At 36.5% G+C, this 22553-nt stretch overlaps 1 protein-coding gene across 6 annotated transcripts in view; it reads left to right on the top strand.

Annotated features, from left to right (window-relative positions):
* Positions 1–22553, top strand: part of Baz2b (bromodomain adjacent to zinc finger domain, 2B) — a 234560-nt gene that overhangs the window by 34839 nt on the left and 177168 nt on the right. The window lies entirely within an intron of this gene.

Raw genomic sequence — 22553 nt, 5'->3', positions numbered from 1 at the left:
TCTTCAGCTCAAGGCGAACCCTCTACTGCTTGAGCCACAGCGCCACTTACTGTTTTCTAGTGGTTTATTGGAGATAAGAGTCTCTCGGACTTTCCTGCCAGGGCTGGCTTTGAACCGCGATTCTCAGATCTCAGCCTCCTGAGTAGCTAGGATTACAGCCACCAGCACCCGGCTCTACTCTTTTTTTTTTCTTTCCTGTTTCACTTTTACTTTTTCTTAATTGGAAAAGTGCTTTATAGAGGAGTTACAGTTACATAAGTAAGGTAATAAATACATTTCTTGTCGAACAGTGTTACTCCCTCCTTGGTTTTCTTCCAGTTTCCCTCCCTCCTGACTCCCCTCTTCCCCATGTTGTAAAGTTCATTTCCAACATAATGTCTTGTGAGTATCCATAATGCATTGATTCACTGTTTGTCCTTTGTCTCAAACATTTTGTTATTCCCCTTCTCTTCCTGAAATCAGATAAACATATGTACAAGACAAATCAACAACAGTGACATTTTATTTTATATTATTTTTGTTGGTCATGGAGCTTGAACTTGGGGTCTGGGTGCTATCCCTGAGCTCTTTTGCTCAAGGCTAGCATTCTACCACTTCAAGCCATACCACCAGTTCTGGATTTCTGCTGGTTAATTGAACTTAAGAGTCCTATGAACTTTCCTGCCCAGGCTGGCTTTGGACTGTGACCCTTATATCTCAGTCTCCTAAGAAGGATTACTGGTGTGAGCCTCTGACACCCAGCTTTGTACTGTATTTTTAAAGACAATTATTTTCTGGGGAAAAAATAGGCATTCTAATTTCCTATGATATGTTTTCTTTATTAATCCTTACCTTACTATTTTTATTTCATGCCTTTTAATGACAGTTGTTTTTGACTTTGTTTTTCCTGGTTAAATTATATCCACAGGTAAAAGACAGACTAGGAATGTGCAGACTTTTTCCTGGGTATCTGTAGCCTCTATTGCTACCATTCCATCACCATTGATAGAACTCCAAAAAGGTTGCCTGGAGTCAGAGGAGCTGAGGACCACCATGCTTCTTGGCAGCAAATGTTTTGGATCAGTGGCAAGGGAAAACAGCCCTCCAATTGGTGGACTAGCTATCCGAGGCTTTATCTCATACTTTATTACTGATTTTTTTTTTTTTTTTTTACTGGTTCTAGATTATAATTGATACGATTTAGGCTAAAACCATTCAGTGAAGCAGTTTCTTAGAAAAGTGAGAAGTGGTGCATGTATAATGTCATTTACTATTTGCCTTTCTGTTTTTTCCATACTTGCCCAGACACTTTGGACATGACTTACCAATCTGTATTTTTTTTTTTTTTGTCAGTTGTGGGCCTGAACTCTGAGCCTGGGCGCTGTCCCTCAGCTCTTCAGCTCAAGGCTAGAGCTCTACCACTTGAGCCACAGCACCACTTCCGGCTTTTTCTGCTTATGTGGTGCTGAAGAATCGAACCCAGGGCCTCATGCATGCAAGGCAAGCATTCTACCACTGAGCCACCTTCCCACCCCTCGATCTGTATTTTTTATGCAATAAAATTTTGTTTGCAGATAGAACATATTTACTTAAGAAAGACATAAAATGCATGTTATGAGGTATCTGATTGATACTTTTTATGATTTGGATTTCATAAGATAGTTTTGATTTTTGGTTTGGCCTGTCCATTTTCTACATTTCCCTTCACCTGTTCCTAACATGTTACCAGGAGATGTTTTTCTAATTGTTTAAATTTAGTCAAACTAGTACTTAACTCCTGTATGTCGATGCCACTTTGTTCTCTGTAATTTTGGGTAAGTTATTTCATCTCTTGGAGATTCACTTTCCTTTCTGCAATACTTGCTTTATAATTCTTACTGATAAATTGTTAAGGACTGATATGGAAATGTATATGTGTATATATGTTTGATATGAAAAGACACATATTAAAATGTCACATATAATCTCTCTCTCTCTGTATATATTACTAATTTAAAAAGCTCCATATAGGCATATACAGATTTGAAATAGAATACTATGGGGCTGGAGGCAAAAGTGGTATAGGACCTTCCTATGCAAGTTTAAGATCCTAAATTGAAACCCCAGTACTGTCTCCCTGCAAAAACAGCAAAAAAATAAAAAAATAAAAAAATAATGTTGCTCCAGGACCCTGAGTATGCTGTCTACATGAGTGCATTAATATTGTGGAGATATGTTTAGCTTGAATATATTTAGTTCTTATTTACTAAATTTTGTAAACACTTAACAAAATGAGATTACATCTACATTTTTTTTCAAAAATTCCTTTTGTAAGAGTTTTGTGTCAATAGTTTCTTATGTTTTTCAGTCTTGTTAATTAGAATTCCTTATGTAGCTTCTACCTAATTAATCATACTTTTTAACTTGCATATAACAAACTTTACATAAGAATTGCACTAAAAATGGAATACTCTCAATAGGCTTGATCCCTTTATATAGATTTTATGCTGTTCTGAACTATTTGAGTTTTGAGTCATTTGAGAGCAATAGTTTCATATATCTAAATGCTTCAGTTTATATTTCTTAAAAATAAGGGTACAGTTATCAACATCAGAAAATTTAAAATTGTTAGAAAATGTTAATCTGTCTATATTTCAATTTTTACCAGTTGAGCAAATAATGTCCTTTGTGTTTTCCCTCCATTTAATATTGATCCTAGCCTTTGATCAGATTTTACAATTAATAATAATTTTCTTCCTCTTTCCCCTCCTCTTACTACTACTCCTCTTCTTCCCCTCCTCTTCCTCCTTCTCCTCCTCCTCCTCCCTCATCCTTCTCTTTCTTTGTCAGCAATACTTGGAAGCCTAGTGCTTGTTTGCTCATAGCTGATGCTCAACCGCTGGAACCTTGCCCTCCAGTCTAGCTTTTGGCTCATAATTGGGGATGAGGTCTTCAGGATTTTTCTGGCTTCAAACGGAGATCCTCCAGGTCTCAGCCTCCTGAATAGCCAGGATTATAAATATGAACCATTAACAGTTGGATAATTTTTATTTTTCTTTGCTTTTATTCAATATGGAACTTTTCTTTTTTTTTTTTGTCGGTCGTGGGGCTTGAACTCTGGGCCTGGGCGCTGTCCCTCAGCTCTTCAGCTCAAGGCGAGCGCTCTACCACTTGAGCTACAGCACCACTTCCGGTTTTCTGGTGGTTTATTGGAGATAGGAGTCTCACGGTCTCTCCTGCCCGGGCTGGCTTTGAACCGTGATCCTCAGATCTCAGCCTCCTGAGTAGCTAGGATTACAGGCGTGAGCCACCAGCGGGCTTCAATATGGAACTTTTCTACAGCCTTTCTGTATCTTTTTTGACATGATGTCTCTGAAGAAAATAATCTTCCCCACTTAATAGAATGCTCCCATTATTTGATGTTTCTTCTGTTGGAGTCAGGTTATGCACTCTAGATCAGAATACTTGCTATAAATAACCACTTTTACTTGTTGCTATATATTGATTGTACTACATAACATACTCATAGATTGAACCCAGATTTTAGATTTCTTGTGAACTCCATCAGGGGACAGTGTCTACCAAATGACTGTCTCTTTTTCTCTCTTGTACATCCCTTAAAAATGCTCATTATATATTTAATAATTATTATCATTATATTAAGTAATAGATAATGTAGCACAGAGTTAATTTTATTCTTCATGCACTGGTCTTTCCTACAATATCCTGTTACTTTTGTTTATTTTGCTCTCACTTGTTACCATAAAGTTTAGTGTTAGTCCTTAGCAATTTTCTTTTTTAATATTTTGATATTTCCTGCAGTTTCAGAAAAACCCAGAAAAACATTTATTTAACAAATCGTATTATAAAAATTATCCTGCTTTTGATGTTCTTGCTTCAAATAGTTAATAATACTATAATTTACCTCTCAGCTTGATCTGTATTATATGTATATGTACATATATATATATATATATATATATATATATATATTTGTAGAACTTTCAGCAGCTTGTTGAATTTTAACCTAAAGGACCCACTGAATCTTTCCCACAGTGATCAATTTGTCTCTACCATCTGTTGCAGAGATTTTTGAGATACTCTCTATACATATATGGATATCTTTAATCAGTAGTTTTTTTTTACTAAGCACCTATTATGGGTTGGGCATCAGGAAAACAGATACACAAGACCTGTTCTCTGGTTTGAAAGGGTAGAGAATGATTGACAAATACTCACTTGAAAGTAAGATGATTACTGCAAAGCGCAGATAAAAAAGGTCTGATGGATGAGGTATAGGTTTCAGTTTTGTTGTTTAAATAGAGGGCTGTTACATAAACTATTTTTAAAAATAATTTTTTAAACCAAACTCTGAAGTTAAAACTTAATTTTGAAGTTTAGAATTTAGAAAATCAAAGGTGGATTTCATTGATTCTCTTTAAATTGTGCTAGTTAATAAAATTAAAGCACTTTTTCTTAAAACAAATGGTTAAAACCATTGGTATTCAGAAGCCATGGCATTTTAATTACCATGTCTCTACAAAGTGATGTGTCTTCTATCATACAGGAAATTTTTTCCTAAAAGAAAGAAAATATCATTATGAATAAATTTACATTTGATTTGAAGTATTTGTTGTTTCAATATTATACAGTAAACTACTTCCTAGGACAGAGACATTCAAGTAAAATACTTTATATAAAAGCATCATTAAGTACAATAAGGAACATCTAACTGTCTATCTAAAATAACATGGTTTTAATTCTTTCTATAAATGGCTTCTATGTTACCCACTTGTTGTATTGTTACACAGTGAACTAAATTTAGTATATTTCTCATGATGATGATTTTAAATCTTTTTCACTATTTTTAAGCCCCTAATCTCTATACTGTCCTGGCATTGAAGTCTTTTTTTTTTTTTGTCAGTAGTTGGGTTGTACTCAGGGCCTGGGCACTGTCCCTGAGCTCTTCTGTTTTGTGCTCGCATTCTACCACTTTGAGCCACAGCTCCAGTTCCAGTTTTCTGGTGGTTAGTTGGAGATAAGAGTCTCACAGACTTTCCTGCCCAGCTGGCTTTGAACTTCCATCCTCAGATCTCTGTCTCCTACTCAGGAGGATTACAGGTATGAGCCACCAGTGCCCAGCTCATAGCAGTCTTTTTTTAAAACTTAAAAATCACTGCAAATACACCAACTAAAAACAAAATGAAATGAGAATTTGTGTGCATCAAGAAACTTCTACCTTTTGCCACATGGGCTCCAACTAATTGTTAAAAAATAAACATATTCTTGAAACCTTATGTATAACTTAGTCTCATTTTCTTCTCTCCAAAAGCAACCAGTGGCCTGCTTATCCACAGTGCAAGGGACCAGATATATTTCACTTTGTAATATTTTCATATTTGTAAATATTTGCATATATATGATGAGATATCCTAGAGGTTGAGACCTAAGTCTAAAGATACAATACATTAATGTTCTAGTTATACCTAAATCACATAACCTGAAAATAGCTTCAAGTCCTGGGTCTTGAACTCAGTATCTGGGCAGCATTATTGCTCAAGAATAGCACTCTACCACTTTGAGCCACAGCTCTACTTCTGGTTTTTAGGTGGTTAATTGGAGATTTGAATCTCACAAACTTTCCTGCCTGGGCAGGCTTTGAATTGTGATCCTCCTGTCTCTGCCTCCAGAGTAGCTACGACTACAGGTGTGAGTCACTAGTGCCCTGAGAGTCTTGCCTTTGCTAGGCCAGCTTAGACCATGATGCTCCTTTCTATGTTTCCCAGGTGGGATGACAGGTATACACCACTCCACACCTTTTTATTAGGCAACCTTTTCCCATGACTGACCTTGAAAATCAATCCTTTCTGTCCTAGTAGGTAGGATTATATGCATGAACTCCTGCACTTGGCTTTTCACAGTACTTTTTAGTGTATTTGCATTTTGACTCTCAGCTGTCACTTTTTTTTTGTTTTTTATTGTGAAAATACTGTACAGAGGGGTTACAATTACATGGGCAAGATAATGAGTACATTTCTTATCAAGCATTGTAGCCTCCTCTGTTTACCCTTCCCATCCCTTATGAACATCTTTCATAAGTACACTATACATTTAGATTTCTTCTTTTGTGCACTGTTGTTCATAGTGTCCTGGATCATTTTTTGTAAAGATTATTTATTTCTTCTAAAAACATTCTAGAATTGCCTTGGAGAGATCTTCTCTTAATGTTTTATGTTTTTACTTTTAGCAAAATGCCTTTGTTTTATAGGTTTAAAGTTGTTCATGTACTCAAAATCATTAGAATATTTTATCTTTCTCCCTCTCCTCTTCTGCTTTTTCCTCTTATCCTCCCCTGCCCTCTCCTGTGTCCTCTTTTTTCATTTTCTTTTTCCCATGCTTTGATAAAACTCAGGTCTTCACACATTGTTCATTTTTTGTTTGCTATTGTTTTGCTCTTTAATCTTTCCCTATTATTCCACTGAGTAACCCAAAATTTAAAACACAAATGATTTCATTATAGCTAGTCATTTCTGTTTGTTTGGAATCGGGACAGGGCTTGCTTAGTAATGTTGCCCTGACACTGTTCCATATGCCTCAGATGGAGTGATTAAACTCTGGAGATTGTTTGACAACTGTGTCCTGTGGTTGATGTTAGCTGTTATTAAGGTTGAACACAAGGATACTGAAAAGAAGTGGTGATCTCCCACCCTGCTTCTCAGGAGTTCCTTCTTATCACTCATGATAGGTTTTTCTGAAGGCATCCTGAAGCAACCAAGCCCTCCTACCCCTTCCACCGTCTTAATGGCATACATAAGACAGTAAATTCCAAGGCTTATAGGAGCTGTGGAACAGGAATCATGGACAAACTCCAAAGATTGAAGTTTTTCTTTTAAAAATTGTTTAGTTATTATAAAAGTGATGTGCATATGTCACCCCTTCCCACGCTTTAAATTTTTCTTATGCCACAAATTCTATGTCATACCGAAGAACAGTTTTTTCCTTCTATCCATCCAAGGTTCATGACTGAATTTCCTGCACATGCTGTTTTTCCAGATTCTTTCAGTTTAAGTCATAGTTAGTATGCCAAGGTGCTCAGTTTCATAGCAATACCAGACATAATCCTTACTCTTAAGGAATTTGGAAACCTCAAAGAAAAAACTTGGCTTAGGTGTGTTGTTAGGCTGTTATTTTTTATTTTTGTTGATGTTGAGATCAAACCCAAGGCCTTGAGAATGCTAGGCAATTATGATACCATTGAGTCATTTGCTTTGTCCTTAAAGGAAAAGGAATCAAAAGGATAAAAAGAAAAGTCTAGATGTGTGTAAAATGGGTTATACATCAAGACTCCAGAAAAGAGAAGAAAATCTTGGTAATACAGGGTACGTTATTCAGTGAAAGCAATATATTAACATTGTCTCAATTTATCCAAGCTGCAGAGGGTACACCAAGTGTTGGTGGGTTTGAAAGTGGAAAGGAGAGGTTACAAAAGGTCACTGGACTTGATCAGAAAGGTACTCATTACCTTGCTCATGTAACTGTAACTCCTCTGTACAGTATTTTCACAATAAAAAACATTAAAAAAAAAGGTCACTGGAGCAGTGAAAGAGAGAGGAAGGACTTGAGAATGTTCTGGCACTGTAAAATGGCAGGAAAAGGCTCACCAAGACAGAGGTAATTCTTTCTTTGGGGGATATAAAGAAGATTTTCTAATTGAGTATCCACTTTTGCTCTTACCATTTTCTGTATAGTAAAATGTCATTAAATATACTGGAATGAAATTGTCTTTTCTAAAGTGAAACTGAGTTCAAAGTAACCTTTAGATTTCAGATAGAGTTCACACACTAATGTTATATCTCAGAGGAACTTGATACGTAGGTAGTATATACAACTTAGTTTAATAGGTGTGTATTCAAACTACTATGGGCCAGATATTATGGTTGGGCTTATTATTGCAGTATGAATTTTTTCTTTTTTTTTTTTTTTTGGTATTTCAATATATTGACCTCGTTTGTTTGGATATGGTAGACAACAAGACAGATTATCTCCCAGATGAATTACCTCCCTCAGAAGATTTTTATTTACATAGTTTGAAATATGATGAGAGTGAAATCATTTTTTAAAGTTTGAAACCAAGAAATATATTTTTATAACTTTGTTACATTATTATTTTTATTTATTACCCTATTGTTATTTTTGTTATTATTATTTTGTTATTTTAAAATCCTCAAATCATCCAACTTTTTAAAAACAGTGGACATCCTGGATATGGTGGTGGCTGCCTATAATCCCAACACTTTGAAGGCCGAGGCAGAAGGAACTTAGAGGTCAGCTTCGGTGAGGGCTACCATCTTGCAAAAGAAATACAATGAATAAGAAAGAACATGTATTTACATCTTGTGTGGTATTTCTGTTTAGCAGCAGAGAGCTTGCTAGTGGAGAATTGGATAACAACAGAAGTTTGGCATTACATTGGCTGCTTTATTTTTATCTGGATCTTTTCTGTTTGTCCAGGTGTAAGGAGGGGAAAAGGAAGAACCCAGTCTGCAGAGTTCAGTGAGTTGATATTTTTGGAACTGCTCGGTAAACCATCAGTTTCATCTTTAATAGCTTGTCTCTCAAAGTTTATAGAAATGAAAGCAGCCATTGTTTTTGTAGAATTTCAGCTTTTTTTACTTGTTTAATTCACTAGCAGTTTGAGAATAACAGTCTACTTTTCATTTATATCATCTCTTTTTGGTTGCTTTCAGGACAAGGCTGACTGCTGTAGTAAATATGTAACATTAATGTATCATCAACTATGTTAAAATTATAAATGAAGGCAGTATATTTTGTAGTAGACATTGTTAACATAGTTATGCCTGTAGGGAGACCATTCCAAGTAATATTAGGGAGATAGAGAAACCTGCGTAAAAGGGGAGAAAAAAAGGACCGAGTGCTGTTTCTGATCATTTCACTCTACCACATTGAGCCACAGCGCCACTTCGAGGTTTTGAGTGGTTAATTGGAGATTAGAGTCTCATGGGGACTTTTCTGCCCAGGCTGGCTTTGAACCGTGATCCTCAGATGTCAGCCTCCTGAGTAGCTGGGATTACAAACATGAGCCACCAGTGCCCCGTTAGGAAAAAAAATTTTTTTTAATAAGTTTTTTATTGTGAAAATACTGTACAGAGGGGTTACAGTTATATGAGCAAGGTAATGAGTACATTTCTTATCAAGCATTGTTGCCTCTTCCTTTGTTTTTCCCCTACCATCCATTCCCTCCCATCTCCACAACTACTCCCCCCCCACGTCCCCTCCCACCCCTCACTCCTGTCCCCCTCACCCTGCCCCCTGCCTAAATTGTAAAGTTTGTTTTTCGACATAGTGTCTTGTACATCTCATTGTTGCAGTGGGTCAACCTGTATCCCTATAGGAATTTTTTGTGTGTGTGTGAAAATACTTTACAGAGGGGTTACAATTACATGGGCAAAGGAATTTTTTATGAGACATTAAAGCATATTTATTATGACAGAAAAGAATTAAAAATTATGAAATTTTAGATAGTCAGGTAATCAAGCTTGATACCTTTTCATTATCTTGTCTGTTTCTACCAGCAAAATCCATTATTATTTTTAAATTCCAACCAGGAAGTTTAGAAATAGCTTTTCCTTCCCTCACTTCCTCCTCTCCCTTTTCTCTGCTCTCCTCTTTTTTTTTTTTTGGTGTTGGGGGAGGATGCTACAGGTTCTGACTCAGGGACCTTTCATACTTACTTGCTCACTTGGCTTTTTTGCTCATAGCTGGTACTCTACCACTTGAGCCACACTTTCTATCCAGCATCCAGCATCTTTGCTGGTTAATTAGAGATAGAGACTTGGACTTCTCAGCCCCAGCTGGCTTTGAACTTCAACCCTAGATCTCAGCCTGTTGAGTCTCTAAGATTACAGGCCTGAGCCATCAGCACCTGGCCTTCTTTTCACCTCCCTCTGGCCACCTCTCTTGACAGGGTCCTACTGTTATGAAGGCTGGCCTGTCTTAGCCATCTAAGTCCTGGGATTACAGATGTACACCCCCATGCCCACTTTAGAAATGTTATTTTCATCATCTTTACCATTAATTTCAGCTGCTGCTTGAATCTGATTAATTAATGTATATACTTCTATTCTTAGAACTTTATTTATTTTTATTTATTTATTTATTTATTTTTGGTCGGTCATGGGGCTTGAACTCTGGGCTTGGGCACTGTCCCTTGGCTCTTCAGCTTAAGGTGAGCGCTCTACCGCTTGAGCCACAGCGCCACTTCCTATTCATAGAACTTTAAAGAAAAACATTCAATCCATAATAAAACAGGCATTGGTATGTATCCTTGACCATTTTTAAAAGAATCAAACTAGCACATTACCTTTAAAGAGAAAATAAGATCATTTTTCACTTTTCCAGTCTGCATGAAAAATTCCTTGCTCTAAAAAAGAACTTTGTTAGCTAATTTAAACTTGAGTGTTTCTGAAAAAATTTGATTATTTTTGGAATTTAATTCATCTGAATGTTGCAGATGAAGATGAAAATATGTGTTTTTTTTTCTAGTCTATAATCTATTGATTTGGATAGCTTTTTATGAAAAAACATCCTTTTTTCTGATTGTTTTTGTTGAGTGTTAGATAACATTTTTCAATGGATATAAACTGTTTGTTAAAATGATTTATTTTCATTTTATGAATTCTGTCAGTAATATTAAAGTAGCTGTACTCAATAGTTATTTCATCTTTGCATTGATTTCTAAGGACATCAAAGGCATGTTTCTGGAAGCTTAGGTCTGGTGGCCCATGCCTATATTTCCAGCTACTCAGATGGCAGAAATTCCCGAGGAAAAAAGTTAGGACCCTATACCAACAATTAAGCTAGGTTCCTGTCTGTAACTCCAGCCTCGCAGAACATAGGTAGGAGGATCACTGTCTGAAGCTGAACCTAGTTAAAAAGTGCAAGACTCTATGTGAGAAAAGGACTTCCAGTATGTCTCAAGTGGAAGAATGCTTGCTTAAACAAGCACAAGGCCCAGACTTCAGGTCCTTGTAAAAAGACATATATTTGGTTCCCAAGTTATAGGTTATTGTGACATGTGTTTTAATACCAACCTTATTTTCTACTTCCTCTTATTTTCTCTTGGCTTTTTCAGTCCTTATTTTGTAAATTAGATACTTTAGCAAAATTACCTTGCATTTTATTTTAGGATAAAGGATGAAGACACACAAAATGGTAGATATAATTAGAGAAAGCTTAAAATGCCAATGTGTTTGAGCAACATCTCAATTAGTTTATACTGATATGTACTTAATCAGTGATCTATACCTTTCAAATTCTGTGTGTGTGTGTGTGTGTGTGTGTGTGTGCGCGTGTGCGTGTGCTTGCGTGCATACTTGGGGCTTATGCTTGGTAGTTTTACTCACAGTTTGTGCTCTACTATTTGCATTGTGCCTTTAGTTCTGGATTTTTATTGATTAATTAGAAATAAGAGTGTCACAGATTTATCTGCACAGGCTGGCTTTGAATGGTGATCCTCAGATCTCAGCCTTCTGAATAGCTAGGATTATAGGCATGCACTACCAGGGCCTGCTTTGTAACTTTCAAATTCTAAATGTGTTAAAGGAATCAGGAGAACATAGTTAAAATAATAAGCAAAGGGAGGTAATTCTGGAGATTATGAAGACTTCTTAAAATGATTGATGTGTGAATGGTTTCCTGTTTTGAGTAATTGATGAATTATAGATTAGGGAGGTGCTGGACATCCAAAAGTGACAATAAGATTGACACAGAGGAGGGAGAAGGGAAAGTACAATAGTGATAGTTATTTAAATTGGTGGTGCTATTTTCTGTCTGCTGTTGAACCTATAAATCCCACTGTGTGCAATCAAAACCGTCCATTGTACCATCTTCTGCTGTGCAGCAGCACATATGCAGTTTAGAAGGGCATCACTGTCACATCATGAGACACATCAACATTGCTTTGCATCATATCTTCAACATGGCAGTCTCTATTATAAAATAATATTGGTTGTAAAGAATTGTAATTTAATTTTATTTATGTGGTATTTCCTCCCATGATTTTCAATATAGTTCCCATATAATGTGTTAATTACTCACATGTTTTATTTATCTTTGCATTTCTAGCATCAAGGACAGATTTATATATTTATTGAATGCCTAGTAATTATTAATTTTGCTTCTGCAGTACTATTCATCAGCATTTTCTCTCTCTCTCTGAATAATGTCATCAGCATATAAATGTTCTATCACATTTTTACTTCCAGCCACAGTTCCATTTCTATGCCATCCTACATAGCAAAATTCCTTCAGAGTTGTGCAAATATACTGCATCTATAGCCTTGTCTTCTTTTTCTGCTTTACCCTCTGTAGTTAGGCTTTTGTCTTCAGGATTCAACTGAACATTTTGGTCATGAGTACCAGTGAAACTGACTTTGATTAAGGTAAATTATCTGCTCATTTCTTAGCCAAATGTTTTCCCTGCAGCATTTATCACAATGTATCATGTCATCTTTCTGACATATCATTTAAGAACTTAAACTATTTTTTTGTTGTTTGTTTGTTTTTGCGGTTTTATTTGGTGGTACTGGAATTTGAACTCAGGGCCTCACACTTGCTGGGAAATCTCTTTACTACTTGACTCATATCCTCAGCTCTTTTTTCTTCAGATGTTTTTTTGAACAAGGTCTTAAGTTTTTGCCGAACGTAGACATCACACTGCATTCCTCCAACCTGTACATCCTGAATAGTTGGGATTACATGGCAACATTCCCCTTATTTGTTGAGATGAGGATCTCAATAACTATCTGCCCCTTTTTGCCTCAAATCACAGCCCTCTCCTTCCCAACTTCTTGAGTAACTGGGATGACGGGTATGTACCGCCATTCCCAACTATTGGTTGAGATGAAGTTCTTGTGAATTTCTTGCTCAAGTCGTCCGAATATTGCAAATCTCCTGAACTCAGCATGAAAAATAGCTATAGTTAACAGGAATGAACTACTATCTTGGCCCTCTGAACTCTTGATTCCTTACTACAACTACCAAATCCCATTGTCTCCAGTGTGCAATATACATCTCAGTGTTAGGCTCTCATTCCTCCCCTCAGTGCTGAGGACTGAACCTAGGCCTAAGGTGTTTCTTTCTTACACTGCCTTTCCCTTATTTACTCTTTTTTTTTGTCTTTTCTTTTTTGGAACTGGGGATCGAACCCAGGACGTTGCACTTGCTAGGCAAGCGCTTTGCCACTGAGCTACATCCCAGCCCCCTTATTTACTCTTTTAACCACCAAATATTCAATCTCTTCTTACCAATGTTGTGATAAGAATCTCCCAACTTCTACTGAGCTATACAGTCTTTATGCTGGTCTATTTTCACTCTCTTCTCTTTTCCCTACCCTCCCAGGAATATTCTGTTACAGTACTTAAAAAAAATTAGATCCATAGTTGAAACTTCTTATGGTCAGTAACATCTAGTTGTTTACTAATACTTGTTTAGCCTTCCAGGATCTCTGCAAAGTTCTACTCATTGCTCTTACTGTGCACCAGCCCTGTACACCTTCATGTTTTGAAAACACTAAGCATTCACACATCAGGGCCTGGGCACTTGTTGTTCTCTTTATCTTGGGCATCCTTTCCTGCTTCATTCAGGGTGCTGGGCGGTGATGTTTTCAGAGATGCCTTTGTTCCCATTCCTTCATCTCCTTGTTCTCCATGGTAGCACTTGAAGCAAGACACATTTGTCTTACTACTATCTTCCCAGGTTTAGAACAGAGCATGTCACATAGAATGTATTCAGCAAAGCCAAGCATAGTGGTACTCACCAATATCTCAGTACTGAGGAAACTGAGGCAAGAAGAGAATCTCAACTTTGAGACCATCTGGGTAATATAGCAAGATGGAAGGAAGAAAGGTAGAGTGAGGGAGGAAGCAATAAATAGCCAGTACCAGTGGCTTACGCCTATAATTCTAGCTACTCAGGAGGCTAAAGTCTGAGGATCATGGTTCAAAGCCAGCCTGGGTAGAAAAGTGTGAGAGACTCTTCTCCCCAATTAACCACTAGAAAACTGGAAATGGTGCTGTGGCTCAAAGTGGTAGAGCGCTAGCCTTGAGCACAAAAGCTTAGGGACAGCACCCAGGCCCTGAGTTAAAGCCCCATGACCCTCTCCACCCCCAAATAGCAGCAAATATATACTGCTTGAATAAAGGAACGAAAAGTGAGCTTCAGTGAATAAATTAGGAATGAAAAAGTTTTAAGATTGGTTTGCAATTTATATCTGATTTTCACACCTGTCAAATGTATTTTGTGTTACCATGTAAAACTATATAACTGTAAATTTATCATTTTAGCCACTTTCAAGTGTATTAAATAAAGTGGTATTCAATACATTCCTATTGTGCAGCTAGCAACATCATATGTCTTCGGAACTCTATGCGTTGAAACACCAGACTCTGCTATCCCTCATTTCCCTTTATGAATTCACAAAGAACTCAATTCGCTTTCTTTATATCTTACATATATAAGGTGCCTATTCTAGGTACCTACTCTAGGTACCTCATATATGTAAAATCATAGTACATTTGTCTTTTTGACTGATTTCATTTACCATAATGTCATTTAAGAATCATCCATATTGTTATATTATATTTTTTGGTACCAAGTTTAGGTCTTGAACTCAGGGTCTCATGCTGTTGCTCAGCTTTCTTGCTCACAGCTAGCACTGTCACTTTAGCCATGTTCTAAGTTTGGCAGTTTGATAGTCAATTAGAGATGGAGTCTAGAGAACTTTTCTGCCAGGTCTCAGCCTCCTGGATACTAGGATGATAGGAATGAGCTCTTAGTGCCCAGCATTAGAAGTTTGTAAGTGGCTTTTTTCATCAAGTACATCACAATCAGTATGTATGCCTAACTGAATGTCACAATATCCCTGTGAAGTTGATAATTATTGTATAGCAAACGGAAGTTATGATAGATTTCCTAAAACATATAATAAATATTGGTCCATGTTCTAAGTAAGGACCAGGGTTATATAGGTCCTTGTTAAATCAGAAAGCATTAATCACCAGTTTCCTATTCATAATTAAGTCATTCTAATAGTTCTAAAGAAAAAAAAACCTAATAGTAATTGTTACTTGGTATCTATGAATATTCATTGTAAAGTACTTTTAATAGAATACATCAATTATTTGAAGTCATGATGATGACTTTAGTTATTAGATGTAACTACATATTTCTTTGACACATATCTTATTGGAGTGTATGATTGCCTTGTTTGTTTTCACAGTCATGTTCCTAACTGAATATTTAAAGGTGTGGGTGAGAATAACTTCATTTTCTTTTCTTAAAAGTAGAACATAGAAACTTTATAAATAAACTAGGAGCTTGTGATTTGATTGCTGATTTGTCCAGTTGAGGTCCTTCACCCCTGCCCCCTGAAGTGGGGGATCTAACTGCGGGTCTTTATTTATTTCAAGTACTGCATTACTCATCTATGCTCCTAACCCTTGGCATTCATAGTGGCAATTGCCCATTAACCTGGACTATGATGAAGGGGTTGACATTGATCAAGATGCATTGTTTATGACATGTTGAGTTGAAATCCTTTTGATCAACTATTTAACAATAATAATTAAAAAAAAGAATAGAGACGATAAAGATGGAACCTAATTTGATATAAAAATAACTATAAAAACTAATATGAAACCAAATAATAGGAAATAAGTTTTTCCTATTTGGATAATGTGGTTTAATTTAGTTAATAGTAATTCCTAAAGGCTTAACTTAAAACCCTGTATCTGTGTTACTACAGTTTGAATTCTCCAAAGAGCTTATAGTTAAGAAAAATAAGGGTGTAGCTAAAACAGCATATAATTATTTTCCAGTGAAGCTTCATTGTGTTACTTCATCCAAGTGATTGGTTCACTTGTGGATGGAACGTCAAGAATGTTTCCACACCAGTTGGCAACATTATCACCTCCTTCCCTGACTTGATGCCCATTTATGGCTTAAAGTAGAACTGGGAACCAGTGAGTCAACATTTTGAGAAGTGCTAATTGATGTTGAAAGAGTACAGTGGTAAAATTTGGGAAGACAGACAGTTTGTGTGTACATATGTGTGTACGTATATTGTTTTAAATTTACAGAGGCTAACAGGTACTTGGGCTTTTGTTGTTAAGGTTTTTAGAAACAGCAGTACATATTACCCTCTGGACTCTGGCTAAACTTCATGTGGAAAAGCTTTTGTAAATTCTCTGAAAACTTTGTTAATCAACCTGTGGGAATGATAACTTTTCTAGAAAAGTTTCAGTCAGACAGAACAATAAGGACAAGTGTTCCAATTTAAAAATAGAATAAATTTTGAGAGAATGTCAGTTTTGGTTTGTGTGTGTGTGTGTGTGTTTATGTATGTGTGTGTATGCATGCACCTGCGTGCGCATGTGTGGTGTTGCAGAAAAGATAGTGACGTCATTAGTTGATATATTCTAGTGATTTGTAGTCCTGGCTAATATAAGAAATTATTTCAAATACTACCTGGTCTTACCTGAAGTGGTGCTGCGTACAGTGGGTTGTGTAATTTGTGGAGGATAACCAAGAAAAGCAGACACTTTTTATACATTTCTATTGCACTTTGACACCTGAAGTGTTCCCCATAGTAAGCACTACGGCAACACCAGCTGTGTATACTGAAGATTGATTCACATTGGACACTAAACACTGGTGTTAGTGCCAGGTCTCACAAGTAAGGACTCAGTCTCAGAACACTGCTCTAACTTGAGCTGTCAGTTGCCACCTTCTGACTTATACAATATAAACTGGAAGTACTACAGTGGTTCAGTAATTTGCTAGAATGGTTTGCAGAACCTTAGAAACATTTTGCTTATGTTGACCAGTTTTATAAAAATTGTTATATAGCATCTAATTGAATAGCCTATGAAGAGGTATCGGAGCAATGCCTGGAAGGGTCCCAAGTGTGAAAGCTTATTCTTCCATGGAGTTGGGGCCCCACCCTTTCAGCAGGATTATTTGGTCACCTACCTGGAAGCTTATCAGGTCATTTTAGTTAGTGCTTTCTATAGCATTTCATCTTTAGTCCCTTCTCCAGTTCCCTTCCTGTGTTGGGTGAAACTATCTGGATCCTAGTTGACTTCATCCTGAGGGCAGTTTGGATCTACTACTCCATTAGCATAGACTGATATGGTCATAAAAGAATTGTTACAACTAACAAAAAGCTCCTCTATGCCTCAGGATGAGAGTCTTCCAGTTCCTCAGAATGAAGACTATTCCCCTATAAGCACAATTTTACATTGTAAATTCTGTGGTAAAATAATATAGATTTCTTCTTCCTAACATGTATTTGAAGATAAAAGAATTCACCACATTTAAAACAATTTTACTGAGATGAACATGTTCTTCCAACAGAGTTGAAGATGATTTTTTTCACCCTTAGTTCTTAAAACTAACGTCTGTATCTGCTAGTGTCAAGGATTGAACCTGAGGCCTCTTGCGTGCTAAGCACACACTTCTATCATTCACCATGCCCAGAGCAGCTGGAAAATAAATTTTAAATAATGTTAAATAATTGGAAAGATTATTTTACAATTCATTGTTGGTATGGTTTCAGAAATGCATAGTTGTTCAGCTGCCTGTGTGGCTCAGTGGAAGAGCACTTGCCTTGCACTTGCCTGGTTTTGTCCGTAGCACTTCATGGGGGAAAAATCTGTTTGTTCTACCACCTACTATAGTAGCTAGAAGCTACAAATAACTAATCACATTTCAAATAATTAGAATTATTTAAAAATGAATTGTTGAATCACACGAGCACAACATAAGCCACGTTTGGCTGTGGGCTGTGAGGAATATAGATCCTGACCATTTCCATTGCTACCGAACTTCCAGTCCACGGCACTAGATAGATCACCTGATCACCCTTACACTGTATGCAATTTTCTATTTCAACGTGTCTTGCTCTCTGCTTCAAACAAGTATTGTTTTATAAGAGGAAATCTGTGGCTGGGCGCCTGTGGCTCACTCCTGTAATCTTAGGTACTCAGGAGGTTGAGATCTGAGCATTGTGGTTTTGAGCCAGCCCAGACAAGAAAGTCTGTTAGACTTTTATCTTTAACCACCAAAAAGCTGGACATGTGGCTCAAGTGGTAGAGTGCCAGCCTTGAGTGAAGAAGCAAAGGGACAATGTCTAGGCCCTGAGTTCTAGCCCCAGTACTGATACAGAAAAAAATGTTTATGAGATTTGTGGGTCTAGCTTAATAGTAGAGCTGATGGTATTAGCATGTTTGAGACCCTGTGTTAAAATTCTACCACCATAAAAAAGAAATATCCCTAATACAAGGTTATAACACTAAACACCCTGCAGATAGTATTATAATTTATGAAATTATTTTTCATATTTAAATTTTGGAAAATCTAAATATTAGTAAGCACTCTAGCACTGAAATACACCTCTTGGCCCCAGTTTTCCTTATTGTATAACTATACCATCCAAAGAGTATCAAACACAGGAAAAGACAGTGACTATTATTATTTTGTAATCTATTTTTTGTGTGGTGGTCTGGGACTTGAACTAAATGCCTTGTACTCTTTGTTTGGCTTTTTTGCTCAAGGCTTGCACTCTGCCACTTGAGGCATACCTCCACTTCTGGCTTTTTGCTGGTTAATTGGCGATAAGAGTCTCTTGTATTGATCTGCTGACTTTGAACCTCAAAGCTTAGATGTTAGCCACCTGCGTGGCTAAGATTACAGGTGCGAGCCCCAATACCCAACTGACATGATTATTACTTTAAATGAATTTAACTTTTTATTTAATTCAGTTTGAGACTAATTAGGTAAGATTATTTAATTTTTTTTCAGTGAATTAGGTAGAGATAAATATTAGGTAAGATTATTTATTTTTTTTTCAGTGAATTAGGTAGAGATAAATATTTGTACTTTGTAGATATGGAAACTGACATAAAGGTTAAGAGAACATATTAAAATTGATTATGTGTAAAAGACTGTCTGTTTTGGGTGAGAGTCAGAGTAAAAATAGAAATAGTACATGGTAATTACTGGAAAAATACCCAGGACAGAATGTCATGACTTAAGGTTTTCTTTTCCCACAGCTAGAAGTAGGAAACATGGGTAGATATTTCTGCAAATACAGTTGAGTCTCTCTGTGTCTATTTACTAAAAATAGTGGCTTTTAAAGAAGTAGCATATAACCAATATATTAGTTGAATTCTGTTTTCATAAAATCTAACATTGCTTTTTATATAGGTAATTTGAATACATGTCCTAGTTCCAACATGATTTTAAAGAATTGCTTTTGTTTGTAAAAGCCATTTCAAATGTTTATGAGAAGCTTTAATATTTCTATTTCTCTCTGTATCCTCAGGAGTCATTTCAATTTCACTTTTTTTTTTCTCATTCAGTCACAAGCATGTGGTTCAGGCATATGTAGAAACTGCTGCCTTAAGGAAGGAATGCCTTTAGGGGGTATATGTGTGGGTTTTGTTGTTGTTGTTGTTGTTGTCTTTCCAGTATTGGAGCTTCAACTGAGGGCTTTTTGTACTTGGTAGGCAAGTGTTCCACCACTTGAGCCATATGTCCAGACCTTTACTTTTATTTCAGTTAGGTCTCACTCTGCCTGGAGCAAGCCTCAGACTGCCATATTACGACCTATGCCTGCTTCAGAGTTGGAACTTCCGGCATACTCTATTACCCTACTTATTAATTGAGATAGGGTCTTGCTAACTTTTTGCCTGTGCTGGCCTTTGAACCCTGGTCTTCATTGTCTCTGCTCTTTAATAGCTGAGATTAAAGGAGGCAGCTTCACATGGAAGAAGCGTTAAGGTTTTAAGTGCACATACACAAACATACATGGATCCATACACATATATGAATATATATATGGATACATATACACATTCATCATCATTTTGTTTTTTTAATCTATAGGCATAATATTTTTCAAAAAAAAACCAAAAGTGGAAGTGAACATTTACTTCTTTTTATCCAGTTATGAATGTTGTTTGATTGAGACTATTTACACTTTTCATTGTTGCTGTTTCAGTAGTGGGAATTGAATTCAGGATCTCTCAAGTTATTTACAAAATTTTAATTCCTGTTGTGAGTGACAAGAGTACAGTACAAAGTACAGTTGTTTTCTTCAGAAGATTCTTGAAATGACTTATAAAATCATACTTTTCCCCCATATTTTTGAAATGGAAAACAGAATGCCAGGCAATTTATTCACTGAAAACAGTTCTTTAGGCACAAAAGGAACTGTAATATGTGGCATCTACCTTCTGATGTGGTTTATTTAGAAAATGTTAGTTTCCAGAGAATATATTCTCAGACTCATCTCCACTGAATATTTGTGTCAGTTTAAAATAAAAATGACACAGATATTCTCCTCCTGAAATAATCTCTCATTTGCTTTTGGTTAGTATCTTTCCTATTTCTCTTCTAATTCTTCTTTTTTTTTTACTTAAAATACATATTTTCCCCATAATTCTTATTTATAAGTATCCCTTAGATTCAGTTAGATATTATGTTTTCTATAGTGCTTTGCTGAACTTGTCCCACACTCTTGTTTTGAACTATGTTTTCTTAACATTGTCAGGTCCTAAATATTCTAAATACCTATTTCTTTCCTTAGCATCTCCATTTAAATGGCCATTACAACACTGACCTTAACTTGCTGTCTAGAATAAGTTACCCCACCCCACCACTGCGTGTTTCTTTTATCCTGTGAGTACTTTTGAGGTAATCTTTCTTTTTCTATCCTGTTCCTGGTACTTAATTAACAGAAAGCCCTAGTGTTTCTTCATTTAACATGTATTTGGCCTTCTAATTTCCTCTGTGGAGGAAACTCTAGACCTACACCATCTCATACCTGTAATTCACAAACACAGTTTTCCTATCCTCTGTTGCTTCTTTCTCCCTTGCTGTGTTCCCTTCCCTCCCTTGCCCTTTCCTTTCCTCCTTTCCTTTTCTCCTTTCCATTCCCCTCCCTTCTGCTCTACTTCCCTCTCCTCCCCTCCCCATTCCTTTCCCCTCCTCCCCTTCCCTCTCCTCTTCTTTCTTCCCCTCTTCTCTCTTCTTCTCTTCTCTTCTCAGTTTCTGAAACTCTATCTGTAGTAACTTCTTTCTCTAGATAGATGGTAAACATTGGGTTTTATTCAGATTTTAAATGCTTTGTAGCTCTTGGCATATCGATAGCACAGTAGGAACTCTTCAGATCTCATTCATTCATTCATTCAACAGCTAACTACTGAGCAGTTGTTTGTTGGGTTCCAGCTTCTAAAATAGTGCTCCTGTTAATTTCCCTCATGGAAATTACAGCTAACGATATCTATTGGTGAAGTATCATAATAAATGAGAGAACTAGTATTCTAAAGATATGGAGAACATTTACTACAAGTGTCTAGGCTCCAAAATGGGACAATGATGATTTTGTTGTTGTTGTTGTTTTAAGATCTGGGAATTGTCAAGATTATTTTGACTGACTAGAGCAGGGTAAAAAGCGGGTGACAGGAGGTGTAGTCAGGGTTCAGCTATGATAATTAGTTTATCCTAAGTGATGCTAAAACCTGTGGTGTTTTGAACAATAAAGGTATAATGTAGATCAGCATTTATCAGACCTGTCTTGGGCTCCCATCACTTCAAAAATAAGAAAAACTGTGCAGCTTTTTGAGTAAGAGATTGAGCGATAGGATCTGCTTTGTCTTCAATGGTGTTAAGAATAGAAGTACAGAATCTGTAATGTTAATATAGGGGAACAGTATCTTGAACTAGTAAGATAACAAACAGTGATAAGTCTGTTGTTGTTGTTGTTTGTTGTTTCAGTACTTGGGCCTGGAATTGGGGCATTGTTCTTTGCCCAGATGTTGCTGGTTAATTGGAGATACTAGGACTTTTCTGTCCAGGTTAGCTTCAAATTCTAATCCTCAGATCTCAGCCTCCTGTGTATAGGTATGAACCACTGGCATGTAAACCGCAATGCAATTTTTTTTGTTTATTTGTTTGTATGCTGATCCTGGAGCTTGAACTCATGTCTTGGGCACTGTCCCTGAGTTTTTTCACTTAAGGCTAGTACTCTACCACTAGAGCCATAGCACCACTTCTGGCTTTTTGGTGGTTAATTGGTGAAGAGTCTTATGGACTTTGCTGCCCTGATTGGCTTCAAACCATGATCCTCACATCTCAGCCTTCTGAGTAACTAGAATTATAGGTATGAGCTACCAATGCCTGGTAGCAATACAGTTTTAAAAATAAAGGCCAGAGTGAGGAGGAATAGTTGGCAGAATAAGTTAGATGAAATGTACGAGGCACAACAGGAACCAAGAACGATTCAGTTATGTGTGCTAGGAAAAGTCATACTTCTTATGTTCTCTTTTCCCAGAGTTACGGTAGAAGAATATTTTTTCTCTGCTTCTCTGAAAAAATTATTTCAACAAGTTATTATTTGAAAACCAACTCATTATGAACCTTTAAACATTAAAACATAGATAGTGTGTTACTTTTTAACATTAAAACATTTAAGAGATCATTTATAGTGAAACCTTGTTAAAGTTTTGAAAGCT

The sequence above is a fragment of the Dipodomys ordii genome, unplaced genomic scaffold (assembly GCF_000151885.1).
Source record: "Dipodomys ordii isolate 6190 unplaced genomic scaffold, Dord_2.0 Scaffold5, whole genome shotgun sequence".
Lineage (NCBI taxonomy): Eukaryota > Metazoa > Chordata > Mammalia > Rodentia > Heteromyidae > Dipodomys > Dipodomys ordii.
Note: the sequence above shows the minus strand (reverse complement) of the source record. Positions and strands in the feature narration are given on the sequence as shown.